We start from the raw sequence: 17738 nt of genomic DNA, 5'->3' as shown, positions 1-17738 counted from the left end.
TGCGTTCTGGCAGCGGAGGGGCCTCGGTGAGCAGAAACGGGTAATAAGAAGATGAGAAAAGTTAAGAACTCAGATGCGGAGCAAGTTTTTCTCTCCATACGCCTAACCTTTAAGCCGAGTGCCCCCCGTGACTCCTGGATTCCTGATTAGTTTACAGTATACTCCCAAATCAGCATAATAAAGCGTGTGATGAGGCTGATGAGATCTAACAGTCTGCTCTTGTTTACCCCGCCGCAGCACCAGCTCCATCGCTGCGTGTGTGTGTGTGTCTGACCCCGAGGCACCGAGTCACTTGATGCGTCTTGCATCTCTCTTCGAACACACATTTACAAGCACACACACACATACACGCGCACACACACACACACACACACCCACACAACCCCCCCACTGGTAGAAATCCTAGTTGTGCTGCCGGATCTCAGCGGAGGCCGGGAATCCACATCCCCTTTAGGCTAGTCCTGGGGTGCATTTACTCCACACACACACACACACACACACACACACACACACACACACACACACACACACAAATATGCGCGTGCACCCAGAAACAAACACAAGCCCACAGATACATGCATGTGCACATACACAGACACAAGCTGTATCTTAATGAGAGAAGGAGACGGTACTATGAAGGCGACAGCAGAATGAAACCTACTCACCAAGGACTGACCTGTGGTTCAGGGGCGGCAGCAGCTCGGCGGGGAGCTCCTCTCCCAGCGCTGATCAGAGGGCTGCACCGCCGAGGCTGCTCACGCTGACGGCGCTGGAAAAACCAACTGATTAAACGCCACTGTCGCCTCAGCTCAGCTGCTATATGGAAAGAAAGCTTCCTCTCTTTTATATATATATTTTTTTCACTCACTGTTTGTTTGTCAGTCTCCTTTGTTTTCTTTGTCCTCTGCGGAGACAGCGGTGCCGGTGGATTGGAGCTGTGAGCGTGAGGGATTTGTGCGTAATTAGCTGAAACGCTCAACCCGAGCGAGCACAAAAAGTTAAATTTTAAACTTTTTGAACTATACTCCTTTTTTTTTAGCGGTGTTTCACTGACACTCTGCCTCACTTCCAAGATCAAAACCTCGCTTCATGGTAGAAATATATTTTATTTGAGGCTTTTGGAGTACGTGGACAGCAAAACAGCGCTGCCAACTTGCAAGTCCCATTAACAAGTTGTGCAAACTTAAAATTGTGCAAAGCCTGTGCATGGAAAAATGTCATGACTGTGAGAATATATGAATATATTGATGCAATGTTAACAGAGTGACAGAGTAATTGGATCCACTGACCACTGTTTTAAATCCGTGGAATCCAACCCTGTCAATAATTTATTATATTTCTTGTTGGTTTCTCGGTGCCTCTACTGAAACAAAATGTTCAGATGTGCTTCTGTTTTTCTGAGTTTGGCCCACATGAATGCTTCAGGGATATTGTTTCACTTAGTTAGGCTTCAAAAGCAAATCAGCGAAGGAATACTGTCTCGAGAATAAAAGCTGATAATACTTGAAAATGATTGAATTTAGTGGAACTTCCGCAGAATATGCCAGTTTGTAATTAAAAAATATCTCAGATAAAAGGGTCATTGTACATGAGAGGTGGTCCACGTGAGACAAGGGGGACGATAAAGCTTTGGGTCAGAGGTGGAGGGCGGCCTGCCTACTACACCTCTCCATCAGTAGCCAATTCACAGTCCCCTGGACCACAGCATAGTGATTCTCTGTCTGTGTTTGACCATATAAGGTGCGGATGTAACATTGTCGAGTGTGGAGACATTCTGGCACAAATGAAGGGTTAGAAGACTCTGCCCATTATCTGTGCCCTCTGGCCTAGTTGGGCGAGTCATCCAAGGATGGGCAGCCAGTCTGCCAGCCCGAGGCCAGACCTCGCTGACTGCCAGCCCCCTTGTGCCACATGTACAATGTCAGCAAGCTTTCCTTGGTTGGTCTCAACAAAGCTGTGCAAAACAGTAAGAAACGCAAAATTAAATAATTGTCATCAATTAACTTGAAGAAAGTTAAAAGACAAAAATAATATCCAGATCTGACTTGAGTACAGTGGTTTGCTGAGACCAGCGTTCAGTCAGCTGCCCTCCACCCTACTGCACCTCTCGCCCTTGACTGCCACAGTTTGGCCGGGGGCTTCTTTGGCCGGAGTTGACAGATCATGGAAGGGCTGGAAGAAAGACAGGACAGGGGCAAACAAAGGCGGAAGCTCACTGCCATGCCCTTGAATGAGAGCTGCTCTCACAGACAGACAATAGCCACCTTGCACTTCCAGCCAAGTCAACTTTTCACTCATCTTCCCCCGTTTTGTCTTTGCCTTTTTTAATAATTTGAAACTTCGCCTCACTCGTTTCAAAGTCACTGGCCACCCTTTGCCCCCGCCGTGACAGCCGGCGGAGAGCGAACATCTCTAGGCAAGATGGAGGAAGAGAGAGTGAGCATTATCTCATCCAGGCCCACCGGCAGCAGGGGGAAGGAAAGGAAGAATAAGGAAGGCGAGGGGAAGGTTAAACAAGAGGAGGGCCGGACAGGGGCAGCTTCGGCAGGGGTAGGGAGGCAATGGCTGGCAGCACAAAAGAATAGTTCTCCCTCTGTTTTTCAGCTCCATTAATATCTGAGCTCCAGCCTGCATATATCCTCATTCATTATTCATGAAGCGACCAGGAAAGAACGCAAGCGGGGAGGAAGGTGGGAAAGCAAAGGCCAGAGATAGTTCCAATCAGTCCTGGTTTAAATGACACTGAGTGACAGAGCCTGGGGTTTTATGGCTCGCTGTTCCAATGAGACACCGCGCCGTGATAAACGGTCCACATCGGCCCGCCGTTAATGACCAGCAGGATGTATTGGAGGCTGCACCAGTCGTAAAGCTTGCTACCACGCTGGGTAGCACATTTTCCCAAACTTACATATCACGGTTCCCCACAGCAGCTGTGTGACCACTACCCCATATTTTACTAACCTGGACATGAGCTGAGTTAAAGAGCGGCAAGACACATTTTGAGGGCCTGCAAAAACGGGTGATTGATGTATGTGTTAGCAAAACATTCAGGCTGAATTACCTTCATATCACAATAGCTATGTTGACATGGACAATATTTCTTCATTCTGATCGAAAATTGCGGGTCAACTGTAGACCCAGGTCTGCTGTTTGCATGCAACAATGTGTGTGACACGTCACCCATTCCCTCTCCTTGTCGGATTACTTTACAAAAGAATTTAGGCGTGTGCTTCATCAGTTCCCTGTCCTGAAGATGCCCGTCGTCGTCTTTGATCAAACATAAACTCTCCGCAGTAGATCAGTTCACCTCGAAAGCTGCCATCTTTAGCAAATGGAGAAACGTGCATCATCACGCATTTACGGCATTTATACGCATTTATTTTTATCTTTTTTTCAAGAGGTTTAAACCACCCCTCTGCAAACAATTGAAATCTAGGTCAGTATGGGCTGTTATCCTGTTATTGGCCTAACTATTCTGATTGAGGTGTTTAGTTGGAGCATTTTTATTCTTTTTGGGCTAAATTATTAGTTAGTTAATTAGCATGTAAAAAGATGCAATTTTTTCCAAAAACTAATAAAAACACAGAAATGAGACACTGGGGGACATTCAGTCATTAAGATGGTTTATTTTGAGTTGATCCCATAAACACTGTCCCACTCTTAGAAATACCAGAGTACAAAATGTGTATTCATCCGCTGCAGAAAAAAGTCCTTAACAAAAATAAGTAATTACTCCTGTTTGAGTACCATTTAATTAAAACTACAGTGCCCAGTTGTTTTAGTAAGATAATTAGCCCTTTTAAACTAAAGGGGAATATCTTTGATCCATTTTTAAAGATTAACTTCTGAAGGAGGAATTAAAGCATGGTCATATGTAGGGCTGTCAGGTTTACATCACAAGATTATCGAGGCCAAACGGATTCATGATAACGATATTAATATCTACAGAAATTTTATAACAAACAAATGCAAGCAACTGATGGAATCTTTAACTTGGTTTACTGTGTGTTTTGTATCTTTCTTGGCAAATAACTTCCCCTCAAAATGAGAGTGTGTTTATATTGTATTATACATTACCTGTATAAAAGTGCACACAAATAATAATTACACTCAATTAGAACTGAAAAAGCATTTATTATCCACACAGTATTGTCATGTCTGTATTATTAACAATATATGAATTTTACATTTGGGTTATATCATGACACTCCTAGTGGTATGTGTACAGTAAATCCTGAGGGTACTGAGAAATCAACTGTTAGCTTTGTTTTTGTTCATTGGATTTTTTGACAATAGCAAAGCTATAGAAAATCTCCAGGCTTATTGTCAATGTTCATGCCAGTCTTTAAGTCCCCAAACTAACCCTAAACTACATTATTAACACAAGCCATCAACTGTACAAAATGTTTTATTCTTTACAAAGAAGTCTTGCATCCTTCGGCTGTGTTCCAGTATTCTTTATTAAGCCTTAAATCTTTTTTTCTTTTGTGATTACGTATTTCATGCAGTTAATATTAATACTATCCTATTTTCCCCTTGTGTGCTTAAACACTCTTGAATTGAACTGAACGTGATGCTGAGACAGATCAGTGAAACCACTGTCCCTCAGGCACTGATGTCACTTTAAAAATGCCACACGCCTACCAGGATCATTGTTCAGAGATTAGTGAACAAAAATGAAAACAAGCCCTCAATGAATATGTTACAGTAAAAGGTTTTTTTTTTTTTTTAAACAGAATGTATAGTAAGCACTTTGCAAAAGACTCAAAAATATTTTAGCATCTCATGGGGCATCTGGTGAGTATGCCTTCACTGTCTGTGTGTGTTTGAGTGTGTGTGTGTGTGTGTGTGTGTGTGTCTGTGTGTGTGCGCGCGTGTGTGTGTGTTTTCCTGAAGTCTCAGAAATGGTAATGCCCTTAACCCCAATGCAGGGAAGACTTAACAGTTGGTATTGACTTTGTGAACATTTACCATTGAGGATTCAGACTATTCAATTCTATTTCAACTGAGGGCTGCAGACGGAGAGGGAGGAAGTCCCTAGGCTCCATGTTGCTCACACACACAAACACACACACACACACTCACACTCCGGCATACACAAGCACACAGCCGCACACACACTCAGACTGCGTGTTGAATGTGTTATTCTCCAGTGATATCGACTCAATCGGATTTTAACCCCTCTCTGCTGGAGCCTTACAGAGACAAACGCTCTCAACATAACAAAGGCTGTGTGTGTGTGTGTGTGCGCTTGTGTATTCCGGAGTGTGTGTGTGTGTGTGTGTGTGTGTGTGTGTGTATGGGCGTGTGTGTGTGTGTATTTTTTGATTGTTGTTTCAGATGTGTAGCCCTTTGAATAGCCGACACACATGGGACTACAAATGTGCCACTCGCGTCAACGCAAATCAAAATAAAACAATAATCTACATTTTAAAACCTTGAAATTGACTCGGTCCTTAAAGGAATGGTGCCACATTTTTGGAAATATGCTTATTCATGTTTATATTTTATTTATGTATGTTAAATATATGATTGTAACCAGCAGCCAGTCAGCTTAGCTAAGCACCAAGATTGGAAACAGGGGTAATAGGAACAGTTGCTCGGGTAGGAGCAGTAACTTCCTGGACTTTCCATAAAACTTGTTTATGCATTTGAATTTTTGTATAGATTGAACAAACTCTATAAAACACATCAATTATTGAGCTTTAGAGGTGCTGGTCTCGGGATTTGGTCACCACTGGGCAGGCCCAGAGGAGGTGACTCATCAGATTTCGACTGTGGGCAGAAGGCCTCATCCAGAGCGAATGAGGCGTTCCAGTGATGGCGGTCGTGTGAGAGGACACAACTGGCATTCCAGTTTCATTGTTTGGTGCCTGAGCTCTGCCTAGATAGTGCCCAGTCACAGGCTCCTGGCTTGGAGGCACCAACTCTTCTAGAAAGGCTTTCTGCATAGTATGCAAGAATAATATCAGCAGGCTATATTTATCAGCCCCACCAGGAAGTTGCAATGTTGCAATCGCCAATCCCTGGGAATTAAGCACAACCTTACAATTTTGTCCAAACACTGCATCATTATGATGATCGGTCAATTTTGAAACCTTGGCCAAAGGGGGTGGTGACTGCAGCATCGTCGCTTTCCTGAGGGACTGATTTATTATTCCATTTTAAAGTGAAGTTTAGTGTAAATGGATTGGCCAGCAGGTCTGATTGGCAGCGTTTTTGATTTGCAACCACAGCCTGACATTGATTGCAGTTCTCTGACAGTTGATTATGTTTCACAGTTTTTTCTGGGCTGCTTCATTTTTTGGCAACCCTTGTGGTCGCAGAGATGATAGGAGAGATGGCGGTTTCACTGCAACACTTAGTTTGGTCTGAATGAGGCCTAGGCCTGCCACTGCCCACATTAGGCTGTGTGGTATCATTTTCAAAACTCATTCTGGAAACTCTATACACATCCAAGCTAGCAAACTACGTAACTACATACGTTACCCTGACCTCAACCTGCAAGTGGTACAAACTTATTTTTTATTTATTTTTTTCTTACTGTATGGGCTCGTCTGTTAAAACAAAAAACAAGTTTCCCCCACCCTGTGTTGCAAAGACACTATCGCTGCATCCTGGTCTGTGACGCTGTTTGACGATTATGATTGGTTGAAAGAAATACAAACAAACCTCAGCAGCAAAAATCACCTTGGAGAAATGTCTGAGGACTAAGCTCAGGCTAGCTTTTTCAAGCCTTTGTGGTTAGTTGAGCGACTAAAGCAAAAATCAGTTTTTCCGCACATCCAAATTTTATCTGAAAGAAAAAAAATCACAAGAAATGGGACTTCTGCAGTCCAGATTTGAAAGGTGGCTTGAAACGAGAGTCAACTCGGATTTGTGTCTCAGTCCAGGTGCTCATATTGGATTTGTGTCCAAGTGTCACTCACAGCACGACACATGACGATGTGAAATCCGAAGTCAAGGAAGTGCATCAGAGCTGCTGAGCAGAATCCATGCTGCTACTATCAGAGCAGTATAAAGACAGCACAGACAACAGAAGTCTGTGGACAGTCATGCTGAAATAAACTGTCGGCTCCGCAACTTGACAGCCTGATTGTTTGGAGAGCGAGATGATGGATCTTCATTTCTCATGCTTCTGCATTGGAAATCCGAATCACTGGCGTATGTAGTGACTGACGCCAATGTTGTTACCATAGTAATCTATACTGATAAATTAATTATGTCTGGACACAAAACACTTGCACACTTGCACATAATAGTATAGACAGTCTGTTTTAAAGATTCGATTCAAGAAATAAACCTGATCTGCAGCAGGCTGAACATTTAGCAGAAAAATATGGAATGGATGGAACTTCTCATCCAGCTAGCTCTCTGACAGACATTTCCCCAAAATGTCACAATGTTCCTTTAATGTGTGACTCATTTCACTTCGTAGTTATATGATTTTTTTAGACTTTCTCCAACATTCTTTGTGGAGTGAACTCTGTGGTTGGCTGTCTCAGGCCTGTTCTTAAACTCTACCCATGCTCTCTGAGGATTGATTCCCCACGGCCACACATCCTGCCAGGACACCCCCCTTCAACCACCCACATCATTTATACATGTGAGCATTAGGACTTGTCACAGCCTCTCAGTCAGGCCCTTCATCAGCCCAGGCCATAGATTCTCATTAAATGGGTGAATCCCCTGTCCCTGACACTTGGACATCACGTCCACTCTGCCATCTCGCCACCACTGACCATTTGTCCGATTCGACTGGACAGATAGCCGTAGAGCTATTGTTTGCCTCTCTTGGCGCTAGTGCAGTGTTCTTCACTGCTATCATATCATATTGGCAAGCAAGCTTGCGCTTTTAAGCTGCTGCAAGTGTACACAAAGAGATAACTCACATTTCGCAATTACTCAAAAAACGCCGTCCAGAGCCAAAAAAGAGTGTTTTGCATGTGCATCAGTGTGTCTCTGCTTACTGTAACTTGACTGGATGATTGTCTAATCAGTTTAACCAGTGGTCAAACACGGTCAGGCGATAGCCCAGCACTGTGTGGTCGCTAGATAAGAGGCGCTACTCCTCGAAGGCCGAGCTAGCTGCCTCGTTAGTGCTGGGTCAGTGAACTGCCGTCCAGATTTCTAAATGGCCACTCAAAGCCCAGAACCGGATTTGTGTGTGCTCGTGTGTGTATGCGTGTGTGTGTGTGTGTGTGTGTGTGTGTGAGAGAGAGAGAGAGAGAGAGAGATTCCGGTGTTACTGCTGTCTCCCTGGACTTTCTTACTGAAGGCTCACTGTTTACTGCAGTTAACCAAGTCCCCTCAGTGTGTCTTCACAGGGGGGGGGAAATGTTTAATAGGGATGTCTGTATACCTGCGCTGTTGCTGACTTGAGATTAGAGTCGAGCTGCCAAGTTTTTTTTCACCTTATGCTGAGGATGCACACACACGCTCCTGAGGGGCTTTGTTGTAATATTGAAGCGGGTAAATATCAGCGGCATACAGTATTTAGCAGGCCTGAATAGAGGAGTCCTCACACTCTTCTAGCCTCTTGACCCTGTGTCTCTCTCTGTGCACACACGCACACACACGCACACACACACACACACGCACACACTTACCTCCAGCCCCTGACCCCCACAACAGAGAGGCAGTGGGGTCTGTACCAAGCGGCTGCTGGGTTGACTGGCAGTTCATGTGTCCACGGAGAGAGACACAGTCAGTGAATGTGTATGTATGCGTGTGTGAGTGTGTGTGTGCGCTATACGGGCCCAGTCTGGCAGCAGAAAGCAGAATCTCCTGGGAGGGCCGGATGTTGGGTCAGGAAGAGAGGAAAACAAGAGCGGAGGAAGAGAAGAGGGACTGGAGAGGGAAATATACGTGGAACAAGAATCTGTCTCTCTCTCTCTCTATATATATATATGTATAGAAGTGTTAGTGTGTGTGTGTATACGTGTACATGAAATGTAAAAAAAATGGACGCATCCTCTGCATCCTGCACCTCCTGCTGCATCAGGTATTTGTTTGGCGTACAGGAATCTCTCCTACAGCCACATGCAAACATATGGAGTACATATGTGGGGTGAATCCACAGTAGATTTTGATTTATATATTCATCTTCATGCAGTGTATATATTTATACATGTATATATTTTTGATATTATACATCAACATTAAATGGCAGCAGGAGGGTGGGAGCCACCACGTTTTTTTCCACCTCTGTTTGCACCAGATCTGTCACTACATGGGGGGTAGCGAGAATGTCATGGAGGAGGTATGTCTTTCTTCATCGTATCCATCCACATAGTATTTTAATTGGGTTCTTCTTCCTCCGCAGAAAAAAGAGAGGGAACAGAGAGGTGAGAGGAGGAATGAATCATGAAGGGGTGGAGGGGCGGGGGGAGCGAGCGTGCTGCTCTGGGTTTCCATCTTCACCTCTCCAGCTATGCCGTCTCACCATTGTGGCCCTCACAATGACTGCACACTGCCGCACACATCTACCGCACGTGCACTTCAGCTAGCCTTCGGTGCTACACGGGCTCGTATTGAGCCTTATTGAACAATGGAGCCGCTGACATTCCTTCTGTGTTGAATAAGACTGCCTCATAGGAACATAATAATAATGCTAAACCCAAACCGTCTCCCGGTGACTGTCAAACACTCCCTGAGCAATGGACAAACTGATCGAGCCTGGGAAATGGGACAGAGAATGTCTGCAGCGAGCAGAGAGAGACTACATATGCGTGTGTGTGTGTGTGTGTATGTATAAATATGGGAGTGAGCGGGCATGCTCGTGTGTTTGTGTGTGTGTGTGTGCGTGCGTTGTATGTTGATGGTTGATGTACAGGCCTGGAGGGCAAACGCTCCAGGCTTCTCTCGTTAAGAACCTGTCAGTCATCGGCAGAGAGGAACCAAAAGGAGTCCAAATCGCAACACTGAGCGCGTGTGTATGTGTGTGTACACGTGTTTGTGTGTGTATGAAATGCATTCAGCCACTTGGCTATTCCCAAAAACAAGTGAGGAGGGAAACGTGTGAGAATGGGGGACGGCTGTGGTGCTGCGTGAAGGCACACTGCCCTCCAGTGGTTTTCAGCTGCTTCACCACCGCAGACGACACAGACGCGCGTTGTCAAAGTGTGGAGGTGGAGGCTGACTTTGCTGAGCACAACATGAAGCCTTTCTCGTTCACTCTGAAGGATCGAGGATGGAAAGATATGCAAAATGTGTTTCTTAAACATGAAGCTAGGGCTTATAGTAAACAGTATAGAGGAGGAGGATGTGTAAATAAAGCTTTTCACAATGTGCAATGAGACTGTGCACTCCAGAGCCCAGACAGGAAGTAAAAAAAGGAAGTGTAGAAGAGGTTGTTCTGACGCTAATCTTTAACACTCGTCACTGCCCTGCTCATACAAGCTGTATGACTCCATTTAGCTCAGTTAAAATTCTTGTTTAGTTTTGTTTATTTTGTTTTCATTTCTTAAGCATGAGGAGCATTTTTCAGTCCGAGCTCGGATGAAGCATATTGTTGACTTCAAATTGTGTATTTCTTTGAAATCAGGAAGACGAGCCGGACATTCTGCGATGTGTGATCATGTGCAAACTTATCAAAGGATTCCGATCAGATCCAACCAGATTTATTTTCAGTTAACCATGTATTTATTCAGACTTTTGTGTACATTTCTCTTGTTAAATGTGTAACACACACACAAAACTTTGATACCATCGGCACAACCTTTATGATTTTCATCATCTCTTACCCAGCTTTAATATCATGTTCTTTCCCTAACAAATGCTTTCAAACAGAATAATGATGATTCTGTTAGGACAGAAATAGAAAAATAGATGCTTTTTCTTGCCAATAGCTGCTGAAGACTCTTTTAAAAAGAGGCAGTTTTAATCACTAAAGATTGCATGATAAGAGAGAAAAGCAGAAGCGCCACTGAGTAAATTACTGTTGATGTTTTGCATAGTCTGTTATGGCCGCCATTTTAAAGAGGTGTAAAACTTCAGCGGCGAAACACAGCCACATGTTGACAAGGATGAACTGCAGAGCACCGACATATGAAACCCTTAACCCAAATACAGCGTGGAGTGTAGGTGCACGGTGCAAAGTGCAGAGGAGAAACTGCTTGCATCTGGGCGTCGCGCACGTACTGGCATACTCATGCATCGCCTGCAATCCATTTTTATCACACCTCCCTGTGGTCACAGCTGTGACTGCACAGAGGAACTAACAGCACCAGCTTCAATGGTCTGTAGCCTCCTTCCTCCAATGTCCTCGCTGCCAGTGAAACAAGCTCTTGTAGACATTCACTACGTCCAAAAAAAAGGGAGGATGGAAGAGGACATGAGTGGAGAGGAAAGGAGAGGAGAGGAGAGGATATGAGAGAAGGAGGCGATAGAGGAAGCGAGATAAAAGTTTTGAGCAACAGCCCAAGATTGTAGAAATTGAAGAAGAAGAAAAAAAATTGGGGAAGCTGTGACTGGTTTCTCATCCAAACCACACCCCCTTCCTCAACCTCTTCATAAACATCCACAGCTGAAAATAGAGGCCAGAGACACTTTTACTGTTAAACCCACCAACTATGCAAAGTCTCATCACGCAGTAGCTGGATATCAATGAACACTACCAGCCCCGAGTCGGTTTACCATCTCTGCCTCTGACATTTACTTTGAAAAAACAGGAAGTTTCAGTTTGACTTTTAGACTGATAGTTTTCAGTTCTTTGCACAATAGTAATAGCGTCGGGAATGTACCTGATCTGAGGTAAAATCAGTATTTCCCCCTGATTTCATACCTAACAAAAGAGTCTGTTATGTGGGAAGCAAGACATTGTCTAGTTTCCCTTCACCTCGCAGCTTCACAAGTTTCTCTCTGATGGATGTGAAACAGGGAGCAGCTACAATGGAGCTCACTGAGCCTAACCCCGGGTTAGTAAAGGTTAGAGAGAAATAACAATCTGATATAATGATAATGTAACTCAAATTCTTGTTTGAAAGATAACTTATTTTTTAACCTGTGATTTCCTCAGAGTATCATGGTGTTCTTCAAACACATGTTCTCATGAGTTACCAAGACATTAAACTGAAGCGTACTGTATTACAGCCTCAGTTTAGGACTGATATGGGAATAATACCAATAGATTACATGTGATACAATCCACAGTTTGTGTATCAGAATAATTATTACATCTGCTTAGGAGTTTATGTTGTCACCCATGTCTGTTTCATGGTTGGTTTGTCAGCAAGATTACACAAAAACTACTGAACTTTTTTCTCATTTTCTTTAATGTTTACAACATAGGACCTTTTTTTCAACATTTTCTGTGGGAATAATGCATGGATCATATATATATATATATATATATATATATATATATATATATATATATATATATATATATATATATATATATATATATATATATATATATATATATATATATATATTTTAGCTCAGGTGTAATTAGCTGACTGGTATCTGTGCATGAAATTTGATGTGGATCCTGATAAAAATCTGGATGCAGCATATTTAAGTGCATGTTTTGATAGAGGGCAGTCTATTTTCGGCAGCTATACCCTGTAACCCCTCTGGCTCTATCTAAAGAGCGGCTGCAGAGGATGAGTGACCCTGAGAGCAGCAGAAGCACACTGGTCAAGATGCCAAAATTGTCTGTGTTCAGCAGGAAGCAGAGCAAGGTGAGTCTTGCGAGAAAAGCATTTGGATCCAAAACATTGTGTGGGGCAATTTGACTTGAGTTCTGTCCAATCCCGGTTTAGTTTGTTTGTATGTACAGACAAATAGCAGTCTTACCATAAGGCATGTGGCATTTATCATTTCATCTGATGATTTTGGCTGCTGTTGAATAGTTAATGACATTTAGATGAAATCAAATGAGTGAGCTTTAAAGGTGCCGGTAGGCATTTGTCTTCATCTTTGTTTAGAGTCTTCCATGCTAAGCTAGGCTTCTCGTCAAGCTATCAGCAAGAAAGGCTATTTGCCTGAATGTCACATTGTTCCTTCAAATGGATTATGACAACTGCAATATAGAATGTGGTCTCACAAATCTCCCTACAGTACTCATCCAGCGGACAGGAGCGCCTGCTGAACAACGATTCACCTCAGTGTTTTCATCAGATTGATCTGTTGAGCTCTAAAGACACTTTCATTCACATGACTGAACTATTTTGAATGGGGTCTGTGTAAAACTGCTTTCAGACAGCACTGACATACACTTTACTGATGAACAGGAAAATGACTCATGAACAATTATAAAATAAACGTTAAGTCGTGGTTTCGTGTCTCTCCTCTATTCATAGGCACACTCTGTCTCTTCTGCCCACGTAGCATGCTTTCTGTTTCTGTCTCTTGATACCATTATCTTTCTTTGTTTCTCTCTCTCTCTGTGGCAAGCCAATGAAAAAAGGAGTTGTAGTTCTCTTGCATTTGAAAATATTGTTACATTTTGATTTAAGCACAGGGGTTGACACCAGAAATATTTCGCATGTATTTCATGAAGGCGGCGTGTTTCTCTTTGATCATATCAAGCATACAACAAGGAACTTTCAACTGATTATGAAACCATCTAAATTTAATACCAATGTCTCTGTATGACCTACATACCCAAATGAGAAATCAAGCATGAGACTGGTTTATTCTGTAAAGTTATTCTCATTGGATGCCACCACGTTAAATTCAGAAAACTTAAATAATGGTAGTCTGGTGGTGGAGTGCAGTGGTTACCTGCCAAACAACTGGTTTATGACAGTACATTATCCTGACACAGACAGCTGGCCACCAAAGCTGGGAAATGTCAGTCAATCCACGTAGAGAGGAGGACTGCGATGGAGGTTCGGCAACTAACAGCACTCAGTCAAGTCAAGTTAGGAGGAGAACGTTACGTAACCACAACCTTTCGCTCATCATGGAAAAATGGTGGTCAACGTTGAATATTAAAAAGTCAAAAGTGACTACTCAACGAAATAGACTTTTAACTGAAACCACAGATGCTGAAGGTCTATTGCTTGGACGCCCATGCACAGCACCAAAATCCACATGCATATATGAACATCACATCTTTGCCATGGAAATAAACAAATAAGCAGATAGCAAATTGCTAATGCAAGGCTAATGCATGCGGATGCAGGCTATAAATTCACAGGCGGTTGTGGCAGGAAACATTTTGTTGATGGTCTTGATAAAATGTTTTAACATGATACAAAGAGACTAAAGAGCTCCTATATGTAGGTGGATACAGCTATCATGGTGGCTCTCCAGCTCGAGCAGCATTATAGGGACATTTAAAACAAGTTCTTAGTTGGAGGGTCTCATAGATTGCGTCTTTCTATATCTAGTGGATCATCTTTGAACTTTACCAAATGATGTACAGCTTCCAAGTAAAAATCAAAATAATCATAGTTCTAATTTAATATCAACACAGAAAGTATGACAGTGTTGGACAGAGATACACTGGTTAGCTGACACTGCCCAGTGAGTCATTCGTCAAGGCATGTGACTAATGTTTTCATTTTGTGGTTGGTTTGTGGAAAAACAGAGAGAAGCTCAAATTAGCATGTGTAAAAGTGTTATTATATTGTGTGATTCAGACCAAAAAAAACCCTCTTTCATTCACTTTACAACCTGTGTTTGCTGTGGGGATAATAAGAACATACACTAACACAAATACTAATAATTATACTTTTTCAGGAAGGGTTCACTGAGAGCACTGCGTTCCTCTTTTTCAGGAATGTCCTGATCACATTCACACCTGAGCAGCTGGGGTTAAGGGCCTCGCTCAAGAGCAGCTCGGTGTTGGTAATGGGGCAAGCAATGCTTTGATACAACTGAAAAATAAAGTAATGAAACAGAGAGAAAAAAAAAAAAAAGCCAGCAAACTCACAGATATTTTTAGTCAGTGAGTCACAGGATGACGACCACTTCTGTCAGTGGCAGGTTTCTGTTCACTTCCATTCCTTCCCGACACTGAATCCAGAACCGCAGCTGCTCAATTCTGGCATTTTTCTTTTGGTTATTATTAGGGCCTGAGCACTGACTGGTCTATTGCAAGGAATAATTATTAATAACCATATTATTTTTGAGGGCCTAAAGGCGCTAAACATTTATGGGCCTGGTGGTGGTAAAATGGTTCTCAAGCTCCCATAAAGAGCAGCCCTGATGTCAAGTTTCAGCTAGATGTGCAGAAATCAATGGGCTTGTGTATCATAACTCGATCTTCCAAAAGGTCTTTTGGTGCTACCAACCTCAATGCATATGTTGGGTTTTTTTGCCGTCTACTGTTTTTGTACTCTATCAAACTCCGGTGTAGTCACAGTCACCAGTGCTTTAAAGAAAGAAGTTGGTTTTTTTTAAAAAGTAAATTTGATTTTGCTCGAACTGCAAAAATGTATCTAACATAATCAATTGAGTGTGTGGAAACAACAACGTGCCCGTTATGTTTGATATCTGTTGTTTTGTGTGTCAGAGATGAACTTGCACGCTAACCAGCTTTCTAACTGTCTTTCTATAATCACCTCTGTGAAATGTATCGTCAGTCCGCAAAGTAAGATGTGAAAGTACTATGTCTCGATACAAAGTCTGTCACCTGCTGCTCATGTACAGTTCTCTTCCCTAAGACACAGTCCTGGTCAGAGTTGGTGTAAATCACCTCTGTGCTGTATGCCCTTTCTTCAAACTGCTGTCTGTTGGTCTTAGATGCTGTTTTCGGTCCCAGTCTGGTGTTGAGCTGTGATCACTCAGAGGTTAACTGAGCCCTGCCATTCCATGGTGTGGTCGACGCTTGAACATAACACAACATGTAATCAGAGGTTTCCCAAAGGCCATGAAAATTCAGAACCATGTTAACCGGTCGGTGTCTTGTAATGTGGGCTGTCTGTTACTCACCCAGATGTGCGTCTTTAAAGGATAGGTTCACCCAAAAACACAAAATTCAGTCATTTTACTCTCACCCCCGTGCAGACAGAAAGGCGCGTGAAGTTGTCCACAAAATGTCCTCGACAGCTCAAGTAGATGGGGACTTCTTTTAAAATGTCAAAGAACAAAAAGACAACAACAAAAAAATTCAGATTGCTCCATTCAGCTCATCAGGTGGATTCTAAGTCTCTGGTCCCAAGATCTTTATTCACTCTCTTGGCACATGTTTGAGCTCATGCACCAACTTCAGACAGGGTGCATGCTAACACCTTTAGCTTAACAGCTACAGTGAAGATTTTTTTTTTTTTTTTTGCTTTCAACAGGGTGTAACACATTTTCAAGTCAATTTTGGACTGGGGTTTCCGTAGACCTGGATTACGCTGGTAGAACTGTTAGGAGGCATTTTATTGTATTGTTTTTCACAGTTGTTTTCAGTCCCCATCCACTTTGTTGTTAAGGAAAATGCTGTAATACTGTTTTGCTGTGAAGCAAGAGAAATATTTTGTGTACCTCAAAACTTGACCTGACTCTCCATCCGCATGGGGATGAGAAGATGATGAGCGAATGTTCTTTTTGTGGGTGAACTTAATATTTAGATTTGATTTACAACGCCAGGTGATAGTTTGTAGGTCTGTATTGACGTAATCTGTTATGGTTTAAAACATTTAAATCCTCAAATAACACTAGATAATATATATACACTTACTACTATAGTGAAATTGGAGATATGTTTACATCCACTCTGGTACATTATATTTGTTCAGAATTATTACATTGTTCTTAAGGAGGTTGCTAACATTTTACAGCCTCATCACACATAAATAGAAGCAGCAGCCAACAGGATCATTTATCCTCCCTTATCAGATATACTCTCCATCTCTACAATAAAGAAAATAACACACGCTGCCTGTATTCTCTCTGCATTAAGGAGAGCATGTTCAGTGCTCTAATGATGGTTAAACGTGTGTGCGGCTCTTAGGGTTGGATGCATTTTGCAGTAAGGTAGCACATCGGCAGTGCTGGTCTATATGTGCTAATGCTGTCAGTTCACATGGCTACATGACTTGTCTGCATTTCAAGGACTCTTACATCAAACCCAACACACAGTTTCATTTGAATTGCATTAGCCCAATGCCACTTGTTTGCAAACCACTTCCTCATTACAAGAATCTATACTGTCAGAAGTGGAAATAGCAAAATACCATGTGTTTCACTGGTCTAGGAGGAAATCCATACTTAGACTGACATACTAAATATGTGAGAAACACAGTATGTTCCTGTTTGGTTTCAGGTTAAAACATTTTTCCACTCGAAAATATTATGGCTTAGAGAGAAAGCCACTATCTCGTGAACAATTTCAATTCTTCAAAATAAACACAAATATTATTTGATGGTTTGATGTGATGTATTTTGCACACATTGTTTAGCTGCTGCTGTAGGATTAATAAAAGGCACCAGCGGCTCAGTATCTAACTGTCCAAAACTCAAAAATGGGTCTGCGTCGTTGCATCTATTATTTTCATATAACTGCATGAAATAGCTGACTGTGTTTCATCCGGATTCACATCAGCTCACCACCCAGTGTGTGTGAGTCTCGCTCCCCGGAGAGTTTCTCTTCTCCTCTCCTTCCTCTTTTATCCCCTATTTTCTTGTGTATGTAAACAGAAGTAAAGCATTTTTTGGGCTCCGAGGCAGAGCACGATGATCAAACACTATGCACGATCAATGACTTTGAAGAGATCTAACATCCCTTATAAATGTATTTCACACACAAGGAACAGCAGAAATGAAGAAATTCACTTCTGGAGCCAATGGCCACA

This window comes from Acanthopagrus latus, chromosome 11 (genome assembly GCF_904848185.1).
Source record: "Acanthopagrus latus isolate v.2019 chromosome 11, fAcaLat1.1, whole genome shotgun sequence".
In the NCBI taxonomy this organism is placed as follows: Eukaryota; Metazoa; Chordata; class Actinopteri; order Spariformes; family Sparidae; genus Acanthopagrus; species Acanthopagrus latus.
The sequence above is the reverse complement of the archived record's forward strand: the minus strand, read 5'-3'. Positions refer to the sequence as shown.